Here is a 24036-nt window from a genome sequence, read left to right on the forward strand (position 1 = left end):
TCCTGTCCACTGCCCCGAACTTCCGGTCCGCGGCTCCGGAAAAAAATAGAGCATGTCCTATTCTTGTCCGCAGAATAGGAATGATCTATTAAGTACTGGTGATGTGCGGCGTCAGTGTTTTGCGGTCTGCAATTTTGCAGACCGCAAAACACTATGGACGTCTGAACGGACCCTTAGCAGGATTATTTATCTGTATAGCATATTATGTTATTATTTGTGCATAGTGTATGGGAGAGGCACTATATGGTGGAGTTACTGGTGTGTGCAAGGTTTAACAACATTATTGGTGTGTAACGTGTAATAGATCATATTTTTTGTGTATAATGTATGATGTTTACGCTTTTATTTCTTGCACGTTATGACATCAACTTATACTCTAAAGTCATTATTCATGATAAATGGCAATTTTTTCCCATGGTAAACTAAGCATCAGCAGCAAGGAGTTAAAGGGGTTATTCAAACCCTATAATGCCCCCCCAAAATGCCAGGGCACCTCATACAGGTAATACTTTGCCCGCTCCTAGTCCCCGCGTCACTGATGCCCACATAGCCACCACTGCATCCCCCCGTCACATGAATGAAAACATCCAGAGACGTGGGGGGCAGTCAATAGCAGGCCACAATGGGAACGAGCCTCCTTAGCATCACGGGTGACGCTAGGGAGGCTCATTTCCTTCACGGCCTGCTATTGGCTGCACCCCCCCGAGCATAAGTATTATCTGTATGCGGTGGACAAGCATTTTGGGGGGCATAATAGGGGTTGGATAACCCCTTTAATAGGATACCAGAGGTTTTTTTTCATTTTTGCATTTTCATTTTTCTTCCCTATCTTCCTTGAGCCATAACTTTTTTTTATTTTTCCGGTCACATATCTATATGAGGGCTTATTTTTGGCGGGACAAGTTGTACTTTCTAATGCCACCATTTAGTAAGGCATACAATGTAGTGGGAAGTGTGCAAAAAATTCCAAATGGGGTGGAATTGGAAGAAAAAAAAACGCAATTCCTCCACCATTTTACTGGTTTTGTTCCTACGGCGTTCCCATTGCGGCGAAACTGACCTGTGCCTTTTATTCTCTGGGTCAGTAGGAATGCAATGGGGGTGTGGCAGGGGAGGAGCCAGGGTAGGTAGTGGGATGGGTAGTAGGCGGAGTTAGGGGGCCCAATTCAGATTCTTGCTATGGGGCCCAATGATTTCTATGTACGCCCCTGATGGTAGGCTCAGAAAAGAACATCGAAAGTTGATAGAGAAGATATCCAAATGGATGGTGGACGTCACAGGGACGTGCGATCAGGCAGAAGTTATCTAGAGTCAACAAAGCCGCAGCAGGGCCTTTCCTGGCTACCGTTTCCAAATCCAAAATACCCCAGTGACATTCCCTATAATGTTTTATTAATCATCCCAATAACAGGGCATCTTAAGAGTCCTGTATTGTTATTTATCGTCACTACCTCCCCGAGTCGGGAGTGGGTAATTGCCGCACGCCCCCTAATTTCTTCAAAATTCTTCAGTTTTAATAGCTTCTCCCACATTTCCGCTCGATCACAATTAAATTTCATCCATTGATCTCCCTTGGATGTGGTCTCTCTTTCTCACGCTCCCTCTCCGGGGTGGAACCCTGATTCGCCGATAACCGTTATCACCATGGTAGGTGCAGAAAAGAACATCGAAAGTTGATAGAGCAGATATCCAATTGGATCATGAACATCAAGGGGACGTGCGACATGGTGGGGCAGTATGTTTGCACACTCCTACACGAACTGACTGATGGTTCTGCCCCCTGAAACTTCTGGGTCTCCAAATTGGGCACATGGCCTGAGCTTGCCCTTTATGCCTTGGAGGTGCTGGCCTGCCCTGCAGCCAGTGTATTGTCTGAACGTGTGTTTAGCATGACTGGAGGGGGTTATCACAGGTTATATTTCCCAATGTTTTGGGGTGTACCCTAATTTAAGAAAATCACAGAAATAAGATAATAATGCAATTAGTAAAGTAGATTTTATCATATCAGAGTGAGGACTTCGTCCATATATAATGCTTGCATCTACTTTACTAAGTGCATTATTATCTTATTTCTGTAATTTTCTTCAATAATATGGCCAGTGACATCTGCAGATTTGTATATCATACCGTGCAGGATGTTTTTATCTTAGTTTTTTTCTGTGATTTTTTTTGTCTATGTAGTATTTGCTTGAGGGAGTGGTACCTTCAAGTGTGAATGCGCACCTATTTTATCTTGGGAGTAGCATTTCTCTGCACTTTTGCCCTTCCTATCCAATAGAATGCCTTGATTAGGTGGTACATATAGGTGTGCTGGCTCCTCCTCCCATCAGTTGCTTGATGCACATGGAGGTGACTAGGAGCAGCACACCATATGTGTGGCATCTGCGCTCCTGAACATAGAAGCCCAATGGCTTAGGTAGGTTTAGCGTAGGACCCGCCTGACCTGAGACTACCTTGGCTTTTGGTAGGCGGGCTCAGATGTGTTTTGATCAAAATATATTGGCTAAGTGTCTCAGATTTTATCATATCAGAGTGAGGACTTTGTCCATATATAATGCTATACTTTACTAAGTGCATTATTATCTTATTTCTGTGATTTTCTTCAATAATATGGCCAGCGACATCTGCAGATTTGTATATCATACCGTGCAGGATGTTTTTATCTTAGTTTTTTCTGTGATTTATTTGTCTATGTACCCTAATTTAAAAAAATAAAAATAAATTTTAAATAAAAATACTGTGTAGGCTACCTCCTCCTCCTCCACCGCCGATTCCATCTACACCGCGACATCCACCACCTCCTCAACCTCCTACCCCATATGGACCTCGTCCTCCTAGATCACGATTATTATTATTTTTTTTTACGTATTTTATGTTATTTAAAGTCATTTCCCTATCCATTTTTGTTTGCAGAGCACTTGCCATGCTCTTAACCACATTTTGATGCCATTTGCAGCCCTCTAGCCCTTTCCATGACATTTTTACAGCCATTTTAGTGCTCAAAAGTTCGGGTCCCCATTGACTTCAATGGGGTTCGGGTTCGGGGTCAAGTTCGGGTCCCGAACTCAAACTTTTTTGTGAAGTTCGGCCGAACCCGTCGAACCCGAACATCCAGGTGTCCGCTCAACTCTAATCGCCATCTTTAGCGAATATTTTTAGGAGTTATTTTGAAAGTAAATATTTATTTGGCGACATTAACCCCTTTGCTCGGTGGTTGATCTGGTATGGTCGCTACATCGATGACCTGCTGTTTATATGGTGTGGCAATGTGGCGGCCATACCGGAGTTCATCCATTTCCTGAATAGTAACACTCTTAGGGCTCATGCACACGACCGTATGTATTTTTCAGTTCGCAAAAAACGGATCCGCAAAAAATACGGATGAAGTCCGTGTGCATTCCGTACTTCTGCTGACAATAATAGGAAATGTTCTATTTTTTTGAGGAAATGAAATACAGACATACAGAAATGGAATGCACAAGGAGTAACTTCCGTTTTTTTGCAAACCCATTGAAATTAATAGTTCTGCATACGGTCTGCAAAAAGAACGGAACCGACACGGAAGATACAGTCGTGTGCATGAGCCCTTAACCTTAGTTTTACTCATTACTAGAGATGAACGAATCGAAGCTGATGAAGTGGTATTTGATTTGTATTTCAGGAAAAATTTGATTCGCACTGAATCCAAATTTTCTCGCGCTTCGTGGTGACAAATCACATTTTTATTTTCTAAAATGGCTGCTGCACATGTGAGGACATGGAGCAAGGAACTCTGGGATCGCCCATAATGCCATGCATGCAGCCAATAAGCAGGCAGCCAGCCCTGTGATGTCACAGCCCTATAAATAGCCTCAACCATCTTGGATTCTGCCATTTTCCAGTGTACTTAGTGCAGAGAGAGACGTCAGCAGGCACTAGGGACAGTGCTAGAAAAAACTTCACAGTGCTAAAAAAAACGATTTACAAATGCAGGGAAAGATTATTCAAGGTGTAGGGAAAAGATAGGGAGGAATCATTCTACAGCTTTTACGTTGAACAGGGTTCAGTAGGGGAGGTTATAGCCTGGGTGATAGGAACATTCCTATTACACCTTGCTGCACTGATTGGGCACCCAAATTGCCATTATACAGCTCTGTAATTCCAGCAAACCATTCTTATTAGGGTTCAAGTGCTGTTTGATACAGGCATTAACAGGGGTTATTACAAGGAAATTTTTCTATGTCCTATTTACCCTTGTGTGGTGCACAATATATGTTCTAAAGCATTTTTTGGCTTGTATTAGTGGGAAAAATAGGCCTTATTAGTAGGGCTGAGCGAACCGGAACTGTAAAGTTTTGGGTTCGTACTGAACTTTACGATTTTTTGACCCCGGACCCGAACATTTCAGTAAAAGTTCGGGTTCGAGTTCAGTGTTTGACGACTTAATGGCTTGTGTTGAAAAGCTGCAGGGCAGCCAATTAACAAGCGTTTAAGTTGTGTGCCCTTAGAAGCCATCACATCCATGCCTACTAATGGCATGGCTGTGATTGGCCATTGCAGCATGTGACCCAGCCTCTATATAAGCTGGAGTCATGTAGCGCCGCATGTCACATCAGCTCTTACTAGTGTAGGGAGAGGATGCTGCAGCTGTGAGAGAGATTAGGAAACAATTCTGATGTACTTGGTGTTGTTAAATCTTTTTGTGGGTGCTATGCCTACATTTTTGTACGCATGACCCCAGTGCCGCAAAGAAATAAGCTTTAATCAGTCTGTTTGTTAGGTGGGCGTCGGAGACCATTTTTGCAAGTGCAGTGCACTAGCACTGCATGTGTGGCAGGAACATTACTTTAATCCTGTTCTGGTAGCTCAGTGGAAGACATCTAGGCATTTTTTTTATGACACCGGCACTGCATATGTGCCAGGGGAAGGGAAAATAATATAGGTAGTCCGTCTGTGACTTCACGGCCCGGGGGGGGGGGGGGGGTGATATTCACATTTTTTTCTGTGAAGTACCCCTGTGCTGAATATCTGACAAGGAAAATCTATTGATTAAATCCATCTGGCAGTGAAAATAATTCTATTACATTAGTCTGCCACATATTTGTGTGACCTAAAAGCGATTGTTTCTCTTTCTGACACCGTCACTGCATATCTGACAGTCAAATAAAACCAGTAAATACTGCTGTTACATTGTTGGTTGATAAAAATCACACTTTTTGTGGTAGATAGTACATTTGCAGCTGCGCTGCATTTCTTGGCAGTCCAATAAAACCAGTAAATACTGCTGTTACATTGTTGGTTGAAAAAAAACACTTTTTGTTCTAGATAGTACATTTGCGGCCTGCGCTGCATTTCTGACAGTCCAATTAAATACTGCTGTTACATTGAGGGTTGAAAAAATCACGCTTTTTGTGCGAGATAGTACATTTGCAGCCTGCGCTGCACTTCTTGCAGTCCAATAAAACTAGTAAATACTGCTGTTTTATTGTTGGTTTAAAAAAATCACACTTTTTGTGCTAGATAGTACATTTGCAGAGTGCACTGCATTTCTTGCAGTCCAATAAAACTGTTAAATAATGCTGTTACAGTGTTTGTTGAAAAAAATCACACTTTTTGTGCTAGATAGTACATTTGTAGCCTGCGCTGCATTTCTGACAGTCCAATAAAACCAGTAAATAACGCTGTTACATTGTTGCTTGACAAATTCAAATTTTTGTGCTAGATAGCACATTTGCAGCTTGTGCTGCATTTCTTGCAGTTCAATAAAACCATTAAATACTGCTGTTACATTGTCGGTTGAAAAAAATCACACTTTTTGTGCTAGATAGTAAATTTGCAGCCTGCGCTGCATTTCTTTCAAATATAATTTTTATTAGGATTGTCTTAGTGTATAGTACACTTAAAACATAAAAGTAATTTTATGATTAGAAACATAAATATATAATTTCTTGTCATGTTGTTACAATACAATATTGGTAGAATGGTTGGTCACACTTGTTGTTACAGATTTGTTACAGTTAGTTAACAAAATAATAAAGAAAATGATGGACAAACATTAATCAATTACTGTGTAAGAAGGTAGGATTCTACATTCAGCCATAGGTTGCTGTTTATTAACGTTACGTCAGTGGCTCACTTAAAGGTAATAACACAAACTCAAACTTAACTTTAAGCTCTAGAGATTTTAAGTTTTTCAGTTTTTTTTCTCCTCGGCTTCAGGAGAGTCTTGAATGGATAAACGGTTTTGTTTTAGTGAGAGTGGGAGTAGGAGGGGGGGTCTTAGTTAGGTGTTTAAAGAGGACCTTTCACTTGTAAAATCAATGTGAACTAAGTATGCTGCCATGTAGAGCGGTGCCCGGGGATCTCACTGCACTTACTATTATCCCCGGGCGCCGCTCCGTTCTCCCGTTATGCCCTCCGGTACCTTTGCTCTGTAAGTTATAGTAGGCGGTGTCTTCCCTTGTCCTGTGGGCGTCTCCTTCTCCTAGGCTGCAGCGCTGGCCAATCGCAGCGCACAGCTCATGTTCATACTAGGCTTGTTTCAGAGCTGCATTCACGTTCACTGTTACATCATGTTTATGCTCCACTCACATTTAGAGCTGCTATTCAACCTATTTCATTCTCGGCCACAACCAGAGGTGCATTCACACTACGCTGTCAAATCATTTTTGAACTCCACCCACGACCAGAGTTGCATTCATAGCTCTATCGGGTACATCATGTTTGCTCTACTCGCACTCAGAGCTGCGTTCCACACGTCCTATGCTACTACAGGTTCTTTCCAGGCCCATTTCAAGAACTGCATTCACGTTGCTGTTACATCTGTTATGCTCTGTTCACAACCAGACCTGCTGTTATACCAAATTTCATGCTCTGCTTATACCCAGAGTTCACAGTTCCGCTGCTACACCAGGTCATATACCCCACTCACCAAAGCCGCTTTCCATGTCTGCTGTCACATCAAGTAATATTCCGTTCACATCCAAAGCTGCGTCCGCATGTCTGCTTTCACATCTTGTCCTATACTCCATTAACTACTAGAGCTGCGTTCACGTGTCTGCTTTCGCATCACGTCAATACTCTGCTCACTTTCAGGTTACATTTATACGTCTGCTTTATACCATGCTTTTCATACGCTACCCATACTCAGAGCTGCGCCCATACCATGTTTTTTAGGTACCACTCACATCCAAAGCTGCATTCACCCATTTGTTGTTACATCATGTGTTGTACTCTGCTCCCACTCAAAGCTGCATTCTCCTGTTCATTGCTACGTCATGGTTTTACTCAATAATCTCACCGGGGCGGTCTGCACCCACCGCTCTGGTACCGCTCTCCCGACAAACATAACTGCGTTCTTTCAGGCTTACGTTCCCTTCCTCGCTGGTCTGTTACATTCCATAGGCCTACTTTTCTGTTTAATCCTGGTTCATGATCACTCAGACTGGTCTCCTTTTACTTCTGGTTCGTATTCACTCAGATTAGTCTCCTGCCCCAGTTCACCAAACAGCTCCTCAGCGTGGTCAGTGAACCAATAGGAGCAAGTTTCCTGCTATGTTTTCACAAGCTGTTTCATTTGTTTGTCACGATAAGAGACTTCTCTTAGCAAACTTGCAATGCCTAAGGCTCTTGTTTTTCTCCCATCTCTGTTTCAATTTCATGTTTACGTTTATGGTTCGCGGTGGTTAGTGTTTTATGTATGCACGTGCTTCGGATTACTAATGTCTATATTTTTCAAGTCGCTGCATATCCCTTTAGGTCCGGCTTACGTTTTAATTGCTTATCGTCACCGCAATGTCATCCTTCTGGCTTCGGGGGCCCTATGACTGATCCGGCCTCATGGCTCCGGGGGACCCATGACCGTTTTTTCATGTTTTGTTTGTTAGGGGTACGACATGGTTGTAGGCTGGTTAGTGTCCCAGGTTTGCTGTTGGAGGGGGTCATGGTTATGCGAGTCCCCAAGGCATTCTGGTGCTGCATAAGAGGTTTATTAAAAAAAAAAAATTAAAAATAAGAGGCTCGCACGAGTGGCTCTTCGCTTATAGGACCTTACGATTGGCACCGACAATCTGATACTTTTTTCTGCCATAAGAGTCTCACACGCATGGCTCTTGCCATAAGAGACTCGCACGCATGGCTCCTCCACTAAGAGAATCACACGAGTAGCTGTTCGCTTATAGGACCTCACGACTGGCATCGTCATTCGTTGTTCGCACGGTCATCCGATACTTGTTCCGCCATAAGAGGCTCGCACGCATGGCTCCCGCCATAAGAGGCTCGCACGCATGGCTCCCGCCATAAGAGGCTCGCACGCATGGCTCCCGCCATAAGAGGCTCGCTGGAGAAGCTCTTGGCTTAGAGTATTCACAATTGTCATCGACATTTGGTAGGTCATACGGCCATCTGATACTATTTTCCATGGCATACCTTTCAGAGGTTTTCTTTTGTTCATTTATATTTTACAGATTAGTACTTGCGGTTCATTTCAGCCTCATTTCAATAAGAAGCTTTACCCCATGTCTTTGTCTTTCTAGGTTATCGAGTACCGGTTTGATTACTAAGCCCTTTGGGTTAAGTCCAATCTTTTCCCCAGCCGTCCTTAATTCTTAAGGTTCGCATCCCGGCTGCTGCCCCGCCCCATATGCCCCTGGTGGTTGCTTCGGCCCCATGGCTTCAGGGGTCCGACCAATTGTTGTCTGTCCACCTGTGCAGCTATGCTTTTGGTTGAATGACTCACATCTTTACCTGCTTGCCAGCTTATGTTATTTAGGTTTCATTTTAGTTCATGTCCGTTATTATCTCCATTTTCTGTCACGTTTCCCTTCGTCTTTTCAGGTCATGCAGTTGAACTCATGTTGGGGGTCACCTTCCACGTCGGCCAGGTCTCGTTCCTAACGATATTTCGCCTTGCATGTTATTCAGGCCATGCAGATTATCTTAGGTATCGCCTGCCACATCGGTCAGACTCATGGTTTAATTTCACCTGCACCTTATTCAGGTCACTTTTTATAGTTTGTGCTCGGATCGGCTCATGCTGAGAGGGTCCCCTACCTACGCCTATACTCCACCCCCCCAACCTAGAAGCAGCAGAGTTATGCCGGAACTGCTTATCGAAGGGTAGCCTAAAGGGGGCTACCCCAATAATGAGACCTGAAAGAAGGGAGGGCTCCTGGGTGGGTTGAAATCGTTCGAACCGACAAGTGGGGGGAGGAGGGCCAGGTTTAAATAGTGAACGCCCCGCCTCCCTCACACAAATACGGCACTCTTAATTGCCTACCACTTGTGCTCTGGATCGGCCTCATGCTGAGAGGGTCCCCTAACCTACGCCTATACTCCACCCCCCCCAACCTAGAAGCAGCAGAGTTATGCCGGAACTGCTTATCGAAGGGTAGCCTAAAGGGGCCAAAAGAACCAGTGCATAGGAGTTAGAAACTTGATAACAGAAACTACAGACCAAAACTCCGAAAGCCAATGATATTTCGTATAAGGATCCGGGATATTACGTATGGAACACACGGAACTGCGACGACCCAACCGTTTGATGACATGTACTGGCACCTTATGCATGGACGCCGCCGCTGCCGCGCCCATGCCGGAAGGAATGTCCTGTGATCCAGCGAGGACCGACCCCTGGACCTGTCAACTAACCTGAAAGTACGTAAGAAAGGCGCGGTGGTTAGCCGGGCATTGGCCTAGTTCGAGTACGGGAGAACATGCCGCTTGGAACTAAATACTACGCAGCCAAGCCTCCAAGGCCTGCACCGGACACCATCTGCTGTCCGTGGGAAGTATCTGACCGCCACTGGTTGCCCCGGCCGTGACGTCTTGGACGAGGCCAAGGTGAGGACATAGATGGACCCGCGCCGGATGAGCTGACCTTTCCGCAGGCACCCAGCCAGCGTATTGGTGCCCATGAGCTCGCCTGACCTGAGGAATCCATGGAAGGCCAGGTACAAGGCTGTTTCTACCAGAGCGCTAACCTGCGGCCCGAACGGTTTGCCCCTGCAGTTCGCCTGTCACGGCCTGAACAAGCTACCGGTAAATGGCTGACGCCCATGTCGTTTCACAACAGACATCTTGCGCAAAACCCTTCACGCCGCTTTGATCGGGTGGGCGAGAAGATTGACGGTAGGTCCGGATGTAGCCTGCACCAATGGTGCTGAATACCTGCCATGTATAGTTAACAATGCTATAGGACAGGTTTAATTGAGAGTGGCAAAACCCAGACGAAGCCCAATAGGTGAGTGATAGGTCCCCGGCCAGCGGCCGGGTAGGTGTTCTCATATCTCTGAAACAGGTGCCAAGCCGTCTTGTAAGCCCTCAGAGTATTACTGGCCAAGGAATTGGCCATCAGTCTCTTAGCTATGGTGAGATGGGAGACTAGTCCCAGCGCAGCTGGGCCTGGTGAGGAAATTATTATTTTTTTTTTTCTTAATCTCCATGCGTGAGAGACTCTAATGGCGGAGTCATATGTGTAAAACTAAAACGGAGAAGCTCTGCGTGAGGGACTCTAATGGCGGAGTCATATGTGTAAAACTAAAACGGAGAAGCTCTGCGTGAGGGACTCTAATGGCGGAGTCATATGTGTAAAACTAAAACGGAGAAGCCATGCGTGAGAGACTCAGATGGCGGAGTCATATGTGTAACCTAAAACGGAGAAGCCATGCGTGAGAGACTCAGATGGCGGAGTCCTATGTGTAAACCTAAAACGGAGAAGCCATGCATGAGAGACTCTAATGGCGGAGTCATATGTGTAAACCTAAAACGGAGAAGCCATGCGTGAGAGACTCTAATGGCGGAGTCATATGTGTAAAACTAAAACGGAGAAGCTCTGCGTGAGGGACTCTAATGGCGGAGTCATATGTGTAAAACTAAAACGGAGAAGCCATGCGTGAGAGACTCAGATGGCAGAGTCATATGTGTAACCTAAAACGGAGAAACCATGCGTGAGAGACTCTAATGGCGGAGTCATATGTGTAACCTAAAACGGTGAAGCCATGCGTGAGAGACTCTAATGGCGGAGTCCTATGTGTAAACCTAAAACGGAGAAGCCATGCGTGAGAGACTCTAATGGCGGAGTCATATGTGTAACCTAAAACGGGGAAGCCATGCGTGAGAGACTCTAATGGCGGAGACATATGTGTGAACCTAAACGGAGAAGCCATGCGTGAGAGACTCTAATGGCGGGAGTCATATGTGTAACCTAAAACGGAGCAGCCATGCGTGAGACTCTAATGGCGGAGACATATGTGTAACCTAAAACGGAGCAGCCATGCGTGAGAGACTCTAATGGCGGAGCCATGCGTGAGACTCTAATGGGGGAGACATATGTGTGAACCTAAACGGAGAAGTCATGCATGAGAGACTCAGATGGCGGAGTCAAATGTGTAACCTAAAACGGAGAAGCCATGCGTGAGAGACTCTAATGGCGGAGTCATATGTGTAAACCTAAAACGGAGCAGCCATGCGTGAGAGACTAATGGCGGAGTCATATGTGTAAACCTAAAACGGAGCAGCCATGCGTGAGAGACTAATGCGGAGTCATATGTGTAAACCTAAAACGGAGAAGCCATGCGTGAGAGACTCTAATGGCGGAGTCATATGTGTAAACCTAAAACGGAGAAGCCATGCGTGAGAGACTAATGGCGGAGTCATATGTGTAAAACTCACACGGAGAAGCCATGCGTGAGAGACTCTAATGGCAGATCTGTATGTGTAAAACTAACACGGAGAAGCCATGCGTGAGAGACTCAAAAATGTATATATTTTTTTTTTTTTAATATATATATATATATATATATATATATATATATACATATTTTTATTTATTTTTTTTCACTATCAACCACTTAAGCAGCTCCCGTATGGGCACAGCTCTGAGTACGAGCATGAAGAGCATGGTATAACGCAGATCACCTGCACGGACTAACTAACATCTTGTGCCTAAATAACCCCCTTGGAACCTAATGTACGGCCGGCAGCAGGAAGCCAGCCACCGCCTATGATCTGCTCCCCCTGACCGAGCCTAGTACTCTCCTTCCCCTGATCCCTGCCTACCTAACGGCACGGCGGCCCGTGCCAGACTTTATTGAAGATGAGGAGCCTTACCCCCCAGCCGCGTGGGGAGCTCACGCTGCTCCCTGGCAGAATGCACCAGTGCGGGAGGGCCGACCCACCGCCGGCTGGACACTCGTACCGCGTGGGGAGCAGCGCCACTCCCTGGCAATGTGCACCGGATCAGAGGGAGCCCTTCCTTTACCGTGGGCCCCGGCCCCCGCTGGTTTGAACCGTGTGCCGCGTGAGGAGCCGCACAGCTCCCTGGCATTGTGCGCCGGTGCGGGAGTGCCCCCCCTCACCTAGGGGCTGGTTATTGTGACTGGAACCCGCTGGGAGACTGAAGCCTAACTGGACCTACCTGTGACCGTGAAGGCTGACCTCCCAGGCCGTGGCTGACCCACGTGCGTAGTCGTGACGCAACTACCCGTAGATGCCCACCCAGTGCCTGTAGTTAACGGGAGTGCGACCGAGTCTGTGGATGTGACCGACTAGCCCCTATAGTCGTGAGGGGACCCTACATCGAGAGTAGCGGTAACGGACCATCGCCTGTAGACGTGGTAGTATTACCTCATGAGTCTGTTGACATGAGACTAATGCCTGCAGTCGTGGCCGGTCTTAATAATGAGTCTGCAGTCGTAACGGATTTGTGCCTGCAGTCGTGGCAGGGCTTTAGAGCGGGTCTGTAGTCGTGACAGACTGATGCCTGCAGTCGTGGCAGGACTTTATAACGAGTCTGTAGTCGTGACAGACTGATGCCTGCAGTCGTGGCAGGGCCTTTATAACGGGTCTGTAGTCGTGACAGACTGATGCCTGCAGTCGTGGCAGGACTTTATAACGAGTCTGTAGTCCGTGACAGACTGATGCCTGCAGTCGTGGCAGGGCTTTATAACGGGTCTGTAGTCGTGACAGACTGTTGCCTGCAGTCGTGGCAGGGCTTTAGAGCGGGTCCTGTAGTCGTGACAGACTGATGCCTGCAGTCGTGGCAGGGCTTTATAAGGAGTCTGTAGTCGTGACAGACCTGGCAAAGCAACATTCCTATCTATACCATTATTTATAATTTTTTTTATTTTTTTTATTTTCCCCCCCACCAAAGGCCACGACTGTAGGCCCACCTTCTGTAAGAGATGCCCAGAGGCCTGGACATAATAGTCCACCGTCCCCCAAGCCTATGCAGGAGAAAAGAGGGGGTTGGGCCCCCGCATGCACCACCCCTGACCTCACCTGGCGGCCATGACAGCCACGAACCCCACAGTATCGTAAGTTAGCCCACCACCTGTGAACCTGAATAACCAAGGACAGACGTGTGAGTGAGCGCACGCCAGCTGGGCGACACTTCACATCATGCCACCGCTCCCTAGCTAACCACCGGATTTATTGTGACTGCGCCCGAACCAACCCCCTGACTGACCGTATGGGCTTACGGTGGCCCGGCTGCGTGCGCAAAGTGACGTGGCCAGCCCCCCTCCTTGAAGCCCTCTTTATATTTGATCCTTGAACATATTCCAAATTTTATTAATTTTTTTTTTTTTTTTTTACTCCTGCCTTAGTACCTAGCCACTGTGCCTGAGCAGAGGAGCCCCTGCACCAAGACTGCAGTACCAGTATGGGCCTGTAGGTGTCGACCATCCCCCGCCCTCTCTCAAGCCAGGACCTGCTGGAGCGCAGCAAGCCAGTGATTCCCTTCTAGTTAGAATTAACCATTGAAATCCTAACTTGTTATACAGTGCACATGTCTGAGTATCTGCTTATCTCGTCTTGCCTGAGTTTGGCGCAGTAAAGAAGACGAGTTTATTCTGCAGGCGGATTCCTAGACATGAATAAGCATGTCCACCTTCACGAGCCTCGCTAATTGTAATACCAGGAGAACGTGCATCAGGAGCGGCTGCGAGGGATTTGCGCTCCGCCATGTGGAACATTGCATCCCGTGCCCACCGCTATCGACTATTTGTACAGGGAAAGCCGCGGCGTATTAATCGCCTATAGGGTTCGGCTTCCGTCCCCTGATCCTGCAGCTGGACCTCCGCTTACTGATTGCAGCTAATGAATAGACCCCTGTGTGAGCGAACGGCATTTTCTCTACGGCGGAACGTTCTGATATGGGAGTGAGTGATATATAACGCTGCGTCGTGGAGCCGACGGCCGGCGTGACCGATGCTCAGGGTTATGCGAGCGGACGTCGTGACCCGTCGCTGCTGAGCCACAGTGAGGGGTGTCCTGCCTGGGGGACGCTGCATGTGGGAGCGGGGGTGCTTAGCGCAGGGCCTGGAGCGGATCGGGGTGCCTGTCTCCGGGGTGCCGGAAGCGATCGGGAGTGGCGGGCAGTCTCCAGCGCAGCTGGGACCGGCGGCACGCTCGGCAGCCCCACATGTTATACATAGCGAGACGGGTGTGCAAGCCACCCTGCCTACCTAATCACCGCAGCGACGAGCTCGACGCAGCCGATCCCCCCGATCCTCCAGTGACGCATGCCCTTCTCTGGCACCAACCCACAAGCCGATTCGAAATCGTTCGAACCGACAAGTGGGGGGAGGAGGGCCAGGTTTAAATAGTGAACGCCCCGCCTCCCTCACACAAATACGGCACTCTTAATTGCCTACCACTATAATTCTTTAAAACAAAAACTCGGCCCATGGCTTCGGGGCCCGATGACCACTTCGGCCCCATGGCTTCAGGGGCCCGATGACAGCTTCGGCCCCATGCTTCGGGGGCCCGATGACTGTTTTCAGTCCTGCTGGGCTGATTGCCTGGTTCATACATACCTGCTTCCCGCAAACTGGTCCGGTTCGTCCTACAGCATCATTGTCATGTCTTACGCAGATATTTGCTTTAATTGTTCATGCTTTTGTTCTGGTCCTGCCAGAGGAAGAACAAGTAGGGCAATTCCCTCTAGCATTTCAGTCTCTGATCGTAGTCGATCATATCTTGTGAACCAGGTCCCCGCACAAAGTCTTTGCCTTTTTACCACGACCAGGAATTCATTTTCGCCGGTAGCTTCATTGCATTGCATTCCCTCACTCATGGGAGGGCATAGATAGAATCTTGTATATTATGGCTTCGTAGCTTCTTGCCGTACTAACCTCAGACTCCCTACAACCACGTTGAATCGGGTTTTGGACAAGGTCCAGCATTTCCTCACGGTAGAAGATTCAGATAGTAGGTCGGTCTTCACGTCCTAGCGTTAAAACAATTCTCTGGGGCACACAGTAGAACAACGCGCGGACCACGGCTAGCAGATAGCTGTTGTCTGGGGAACGATTCAAGCATTCTCTCCTATCTACATGGTTCTTTTTGGCCCTCATTCCTGCATAGTCTAGCAGTTAGGTTTCGGTCCCACGATCTCCTGAGGCAGGGCATTGCCAGTACTCGCACTAGAACCAAAATTTTTAAAGGTTCAGTTGGTTTTTATGATCCATTTCACAACGTATTCCGGTCCTCTATCCGCTTTAGGGCAGTATCCTCAATATTGAGCATCATGTCTCTGGCCTTGTCATCCACAAGATGGGTTGTAGGTCTCCTTCTGGTCTAGCCTCATACACCCCGAATTTTCGCTCTAGATCCCTGACACCTTGCAGTTGGCTTGGGGATTAGTTTGCACATACCATTCGAGTTCCTCTTCTACCCTACTTGGCTTGGTTTTGCCCACTTATAGGCCTACTCACGATCATGGCTTAGGGCACACAACAAGCCATTTAGTCAGGTTAGCTAAGACACGCCTAGCTGGGTTAGGTTGTTCCCGTTGTTTCTCTCCCTAGGGTTCTTCGGATATCTCTCGGCCATAGCCATGACCACAAATAAATATATATAGGTATTTTTGTTTATATCTACATAAACTGCAAACATCATTCAGTATTCCTTTCAAAGTCCCTGACCATTATATACATCCCCCACACAATTTGCATGGGATTCAAGAATATATATATATACACTCACCTAAAGAATTATTAGGAACACCATACTAATACGGTGTTGGAACCCCTTTTGCCTTCAGAACTGCCTTAATTCTATATGGCATTGATTCAGCAAGGTGCTGATAGCATTCTTTAGAAATGTTGGCCCATATTGATAGGATAGCATCTTGCAGTTGATGGAGATTTGAGGGATGCACATCCATGGCACGAAGCTCCCGTTCCACCACATCCCAAAGATGCTCTATTGGGTTGAGATCTGGTGACTGTGGGGGGCCATTTTAGTACAGTGAACTCATTGTCATGTTCAAGAAACCAATTTGAAATGATTCAAGCTTTGTGACATGGTGCATTATCCTGCTGGAAGTAGCCATCAGAGGATGGATACATGTTCTCATTCTGTTTACCACCAAATTCGGACTCTACCATTTGAATGTCTCAACAGAAATCGAGACTCCATCAGACCAGGCAACATTTTTACAGTCTTCACAGTCCAATTTTGGTGATCTCGTGCAAATTGTAGCCTCTTTTCCTATTTGTAGTGGAGATGAGTGGTACCCGGTGGGGTCTTCTGCTGTTGTAGCCCATCCGCCTCAAGGTTTGTGCGTGTTGTGGCTTCACAAATGCTTTGCTGCATACCTTGGTTGTAACGAGTGGTTATTTCAGTCAACGTTGCTCTTCTATCAGCTTGAATCAGTCGGCCCATTCTCCTCTGACCTCTAGCATCCACAAGCATTTTTGCCCACAGGACTGCCGCATACTGGATGTTTTTCCCTTTTCACACCATTCTTTGTAAACCCTAGAAATGGTTGTGCGTGAAAATCCAGTAACTGAGGCAGATTGTGAAATACTCAGACCAGCCTGTCTGGCACCAACAACCATGCCACGCTCAAAATTGCTTAAATCACCTTTCTTTCCCATTCTGACATTCAGTTTGGAGTTCAGGAGATTGTCTTGACCAGGACCACACCCCTAAATGCATTGAAGCAACTGCCATGTGATTGGTTGACTAGATAATTGCATTAATGAGAAATAGAACAGGTGTTCCTAATAATTCTATAGGTGACTGCACATATATGTGAAGTGTTCAGTGATTCTAAGAGTCATCCTGCATGTCATACGGACTCACAGTATTATTTCATTACCAAAGCAGACTCCCTATGCGTGTTACTACAATGCACAGTGTTCCATAGTGCTTCTGTGGGGTTCTGCACGGCATCTCCGGATTTGCGGACCCATTCAAGTGAATGGGTCCACATCCGTGATGCGGAATTAACATGGCTGGTGCCCCGTGTGTTGCAGAACCGCCGTATGCGACCCTCAATACGGCCACGGAACAGATACGTTCATATGAAAGAGGCCTAAGGGTGTTATATACATCTGAAATGCGTCACAGGAGTTCCTTTTTTTTGTGTGTACTATGTGTTTAGCATACCTGGATTTTATGACTATTTCTCAATAAAGGATTCTATTGTTTTATCCGGAGGCTGGAATGAACTTTCTCTTCAGTTTACACTTGCTATAGGCCCTCAGAAGCTGATAGGGTTCATTCAGGTGCAGGAAGAAGCATCAACCACATAGGAGAATGGTCGAAATATTTTCGCCTTTGGCAGTCACAAAGGTGAGCTGCAGATTTTATACAGTTAGAATTCACTTCACTGAAACCTGTAAAAAATCTGTATGCAGTGAGATTCTCTAGGGGTGGCTCCAGGCAGAACAAATTAATGTAAGCATTTTTATTGAGATGCTAAGTCTGGGTCCATATGTTGCATTGTATTAGCATTCCTGTCTTTGTACATCAGACAGAAAGAACTGTAAGAGCGTGGTCTGTCTCTTACTTGCTTTACTGATCTATTTCAACTGTACTAAGATCAAAAAATAAATTACCCAAGATATTCTAAATTTGACATGCAAACCCAGTTTGACCAGTTTGGTTGTTAAAGGGCCATTAATCCTTGTTGCCCAGGGACCCAGATTTGCCCCTATATTTTGATAAATGACAATATTGTTGAAAGGACACTTTGATCAAATATTTTTTAGCACATATTTTTTAGCACATATACAGTATGTATATATTTAATGAATTAAAAAAAAAAAAGTGGATGGTTATAATTTTTTTAAGTAAGTCCTATACAGATTCCCTGATTAAAGAGGCTGTGTCACTCCAGTGAGCACTGTGACCTCTCACAGCATGCTTGGTATTCCAACCCAGGCCCATTTGCTTGAATTGGACTGAGCTGCACATATAACGTCACAGGTTTAGGCCTCATGCACACGACCGTTGTTTATTCCGTGTCCGTTGTGGCCGTTTTTTCGTGATTTCTGCGGACCCATTGACTTTCAATGGGTCCGTTGAAAACTCAGGCTAATGCACCATTTGTCGTCCGTGATCCGTGGTTCCAGTCCGTCAAAAAAAATATAACCTGTCCTATATTTTCGCGGAAAACGGTTCGCAGACCCATTCAAGACAATGGAACGCTAAAAAAACACAGAGGCACACAAGATTGTCATCCGCGTCCGCTTTTTTTCTATCATTTGCATGCAAACCTGTCTTAGATTTTTTTTTATTTCCTTCATGTCTGGGATCCTCCAAAATAAAGTAAGACACACGGAAACGGATCACGGAACAACGAAACCCCATTTTGCGGAACGGAACACAACAACGGTCGTGTGCATGAGGCCTTAGAAAGAAGTCACAACACTCTCTGGAACTCTGCCTCTACAAACAGTCAGGCCCTCACTGATAAAATATTTATGACCAATTCATGAGGATAGGTCATCAATATTCTACTTCCTTTTCTTCGCCTAAAACAGGCATAGAATATGGTAAATAAGACGGGCCTGCTAGCCCGTCCCTATCCCACGCCCACAACTTTATAACTGGTGTGAGTGGAGTGAAGATGCAGATAGTGGTGCAACTAACCATTTCACCACCATTTGCGCCTGAAATACACCTAATTTAGGCGTATTTCAGTATATTGACCCCCTAAATTTAATGTTGGGGGGTCTAGTCTGGTCTAATTTTTTTTTTTTTTATAGAGGTTAGGGCACAGTTTCAGTAGCAAGGAGCCTAAGATATCTAGGCAGCTAACTTTGAAGCCATGGTGGTCTTAGCTGAATGGAAAATAAAGAAAACAGAATGACTCCAATTAGAGAAGACATCACCTGCGGTCATTGCTGTGTAATATACCTGTGACTGATCTAATTAGTAGTGTACTCTTTTGATACTTTACTGCAGGCCTTTTGTATGGACCTACTATCTGATCAGGGACATTAAAGTGGTTTTCCGAGACTAATACTGTTAACCTATCCTCAGTATAGGTCATCAGTATCTGATCGTGGACCCCTGATGATCAGCTGTTTGAGAAGGCCACAGCGCTCTCAGTAGGGCCGTGTCCTTTATTCAACTTTCCTTAGGCAGGTGACGTCACATTCATCAATCACATGGCCTAATAGCAGCTCAGCCCCATAGAAGTGAATGGGGCTGAGCATGATACTAAACACTCACCAGACCCCCACCGTTTAGATACTGATGACCTATGCAGAGGATAGGTCATCAGTTGTAATGTCTTGGAAACCCTTTTACAGTCCTTTTACTTGATTGTTTTAGAAATTATCAGGAATGAACCAAGCATTTCCGATTATTGCCTGATCGTCATTGGAGATGGAAGCTGCATTCACATGAAGTAATCACCTCTGCTGTATGGAGAAAACCAATACAGGGAGTGCAGAATTATTAGGCAAATGAGTATTTTGACCACATCATTCTCTTTATGCATGTTGTCTTACTCCAAGCTGTATGGGCTCGAAAGCCTACTACCAATTAAGCATATTAGGTGATGTGCATCTCTGTAATGAGAAGGGGGTGTGGTCTAATGACATCAACACCCTATATTAGGTGTGCATAATTATTAGGCAACTTCCTTTCCTTTGGCAAAATGGGTCAAAAGAAGGACTTGACAGGCTCAGAAAAGTCAAAAATAGTGAGATATCTTGCAGAGGGATGCAGCACTCTTAAAATTGCAAAGCCTCTGAAGCGTGATCATCGAACAATCAAGCGTTTCATTCAAAATAGTCAACAGGGGTCGCAAGAAGCGTGTGGAAAAACCAAGGCGCAAAATAACTGCCCATGAACTGAGAAAAGTCAAGCGTGCAGCTGCCAAGATGCCACTTGCCACCAGTTTGGCCATATTTCAGAGCTGCAACATCACTGGAATGCCCAAAAGCACAAGGTGTGCAATACTCAGAGACATGGCCAAGGTAAGAAAGGCTGAAAGACGACCACCACTGAACAAGACAGACAAGCTGAAACGTCAAGACTGGGCCAAGAAATATCTCAAGACTGATTTTTCTAAGGTTTTATGGACTGATGAAATGAGAGTGAGTCTTGATGGCCAGATGGATGGGCCCGTGGCTGGATTGGTAAAGGGCAGAGAGCTCCAGTCCGACTCAGATGCCAGCAAGGTGGAGGTGGAGTACTGGTTTGGGCTGGTATTATCAAAGATGAGCGTGTGGGGCCTTTTCGGGTTGAGGATGGAGTCAAGCTCAACTCCCAGTCCTACTGCCAGTTTCTGGAAGACACCTTCTTCAAGCAGTGGTACAGGAAGAAGTCTGCATCCTTCAAGAAAAACATGATTTTCATGCAGGACAATGCTCCATCACACGCGTCCAAGTACTCCACAGCGTGGCTGGCAAGAAAGGGTATAAAAGAAGAAAATCTAATGGCATGGCCTCCTTGTTCACCTGATCTGAACCCCATTGAGAACCTGTGGTCCATCATCAAATGTGAGATTTACAAGGAAGGAAAACAGTACACCTCTCTGAACAGTGTCTGGGAGGCTGTGGTTGCTGCTGCACGCAATGTTTGATGGTGAACAGATCAAAACACTGACAGAATCCATGGATGGCAGGCTTTTGAGTGTCCTTGCAAAGAAAGGTGGCTATATTGGTCACTGATTTGTTTTTGTTTTGTTTTTGAATGTCAGAAATGTATATTTGTGAATGTTGAGATGTTGTATTGGTTTCACTGGTAAAAATAAATAATTGAAATGGGTATATATTTGTTTTTTTGTTAAGTTGCCTAATAATTATGCACAGTAATAGTCACCTGCACACACAGATATCCCCCTAAAATAGCTAAAACTAAAACTAACTAAAAACTACTTCCAAAAATATTCAGCTTTGATATTATGAGTTTTTTGGTTCATTGAGAACATGGTTGTTGTTCAATAATAAAATTAATCCTCAAAAATACAACATGCCTAATATTTCTGCACTCCATGTAGATACATCAATCGTTTGTCTCTATAGCAAATCATTGTTCCTGGGCTACAGAGCCAGGTTTACACAGCACAATCTGCTGCACAAAAAACTATGATTTTAGTTTTCAGCGGAAAGACAGAATCAACTGATGATGGAGCATTTGCTCTTTCACCGGGTGATCAGTGGTACCTTTACACAGGCCAATTATTGGGAACGAACGCTTCTATATACACTTATCCCCGATAATTGGCCTGATCTGTCATGGATACATGTTAAAGGATTATAGCTATAAATGAAACAGGGGAGATCTTGCACACAGGCCTTGGTGTCATTTCCCCTGGTGTTTTTTTCTCACATAAAAAAAAAGCAATATTAGCGGGCCTTGTTATAGATTTTCCATGGGAGCTTCAAGTTATGCCTCTACATTCCTATATGTTCTCCTGTCAAATGTTTGATTAGATCTGGGATGCTCAACCTACGGCCCTCCAGCTGTTCCAAAACTACAACTCCCAGTATGCCTGGACATCCTACAGCTACTAGGTCATGCGGGGAGTTGTAGTTTTGCAACAGCTGGAGGGCCGCAGGTTGAGCATCCCTGGATTCGATTTTTAAACAAGATTTACAAGCCGGGTAATGACTATGAACTTTAAACTCACATTGTCTGGATTCAGGAGTATTAGCCTGAATATCTAAATACGGTACTTTTAGCAAATCTCAAAATGAATGCGATGCAGAGACAGAATAGTTTAATGTACTGTAAATATACTAAAAGTAATGAAAATACATATCAATGAAATGGAAATGCATTGTCCTTGAAGAAGCGAGCTTGATAGAAGCTAGTTAAAAGAAAAAGATTCTGAAATGTTATATTCTTTTAGAAAATATTGTTCAACAAATGACTACTTTTAAAAATTGTGTATTGAATAAATGCTTTGACCTGAAAAAAACATATAAATATGATACTTTACAACCTTTCTAAACGGAAAAACATGTTTTATTGCCCATAACAACCAATCTCAGCTTTCATATTTAAAGAGCGGGTTAAAAACTCAAAGCGACATTGTGATAAGTTTCTAAGGCTACATGCACACGAACGTTGTTTGTTTCCATTCAGTTTTTTTTTCCGAATAGGATGCAGACCCATTCATTTCAATGGGTATGCAAAAAGTGTGGACCCACAAAAAAAAAAAAAAAAGAACATGTCCTATTCTTTTCCGTTTTAGGCATTGTTACAATGGATAGGCAAAAAAAAATGGATGGCATACGGTCATGTGCATGCAGCCTAAAGGCAACAAGGCTGTTTTTTTCTGTCAGTTTTGAAAAATCTCTCCAAGTTACAAAAGTCATTCAGGCACACAGTACTATAGATCAGATTCAAGCTTTTTTGCTTTTTCTGAAAAAGTATTTCCTAAATGTTATCTTCCATCCCATTCTTTTTTTTTATTATTGATTAATGCATAACAAGGTTGATAGTTCTGCCAGTCAAGTGCCTTGAGATAGGTTGTATGGGTATTCACACTTAATGACCAAGATGTCTTACACAAAGAGAAAGCAGTTTTTATTAATGCACTTTGCCATATGGAACTGACATTACAGCTAATGGATAATTCTGCACTAAAGTGCAAGAATTGGCCCAGGAACCTTATTGTATCCCATCCAAGCACATTTCTGTACTCTGTGTCTCCACTGTGACATTACATGACTTCTACAGTTCTAAACTAAATAAAATGGCTATGGATGATTTCCTAACTTTCTCAGAATATGGCTGTGTCTATTGTACAGTACAATAGAATCTACTCCCACCTTGTATTGTTCTAGATGACAAGCTGCAGAGATTTAATTTAATCTTTTACACCACTGAAAAGCAAAAAGAAAAGAAAACCTAAAGGGATCTTCTGGAAATCCTGAGTTCTTAGCAAGTGCCCACAGCCTGCCCATTTAAACAGAAGATTCATACTTAAAGAGGACCTTTCATTTGGCAAAACATTGTGAACTAAGTGTCATGATCTGTACAGCGGCGCCCAGGGATCTCACTGCACTTACTATTATCCCTGGGCGCCGCTCCGTTCTCCCGTTATGTCCTCCGGTATGTTCGGGGACTTGGTTATAGTAGGAGGAGACTGCCCTTGTTCTGCTGGGCGTCTCCTTCTCCCAGGCTGTAGCGCTGGCCCATCGCAGAGAAAAAACCTCCCAGGCTGTGAGCTCTGGGCTGCGACTGGCCAGCGCTACAGCCTGGGAGAAGGAGACGCCCAGCAGAACAAGGGCAGTCTCCTCCTACTATAACCAAGTGACCGAACATACCGGAGGACATAACGGGAGAACGGAGCAGCGCCCAGGGATAATAGTAAGTGCAGTGAGATCTCTGGGCGCCGCTGTACAGATCATGACACTTAGTTCACAATGTTTTGCCAGATGAAAGGTCCTCTTTAACTGCTTCCTGAGGATCCGGTCCTCCACGCTGCCTCGACTGTGTCCGGGTTACAGTCCCTGAAGTGTTTACTTACATCGCAGCAGTGGCATGGTCACATAATGACTGGCCTTAGCGATGACATGGCCACAAGCATCAAATCACTTCTGAAGCCAGTAATTGGTTGCAGCGAAGCCTGTGGACATGCCCATGCAGCGCTGAATGTCAACACTCCAGATACCGTAACATGAACACAATCTGGATAACGTGGCTGAAACACTGTCCACCCTTCAGTATGTTAAGGACATCATGGAACAAGTTCTACCTCCTTTATTGACTTAGTTAGATGATGTGGTGTTGCAATAAGGTAACGTCCATCCACACACACTGCTTGTGCTACACAGCATTCTCTTCAGTGTATATAGC

Source organism: Bufo bufo, chromosome 3 (genome assembly GCF_905171765.1).
Source record: "Bufo bufo chromosome 3, aBufBuf1.1, whole genome shotgun sequence".
In the NCBI taxonomy this organism is placed as follows: domain Eukaryota; kingdom Metazoa; phylum Chordata; class Amphibia; order Anura; family Bufonidae; genus Bufo; species Bufo bufo.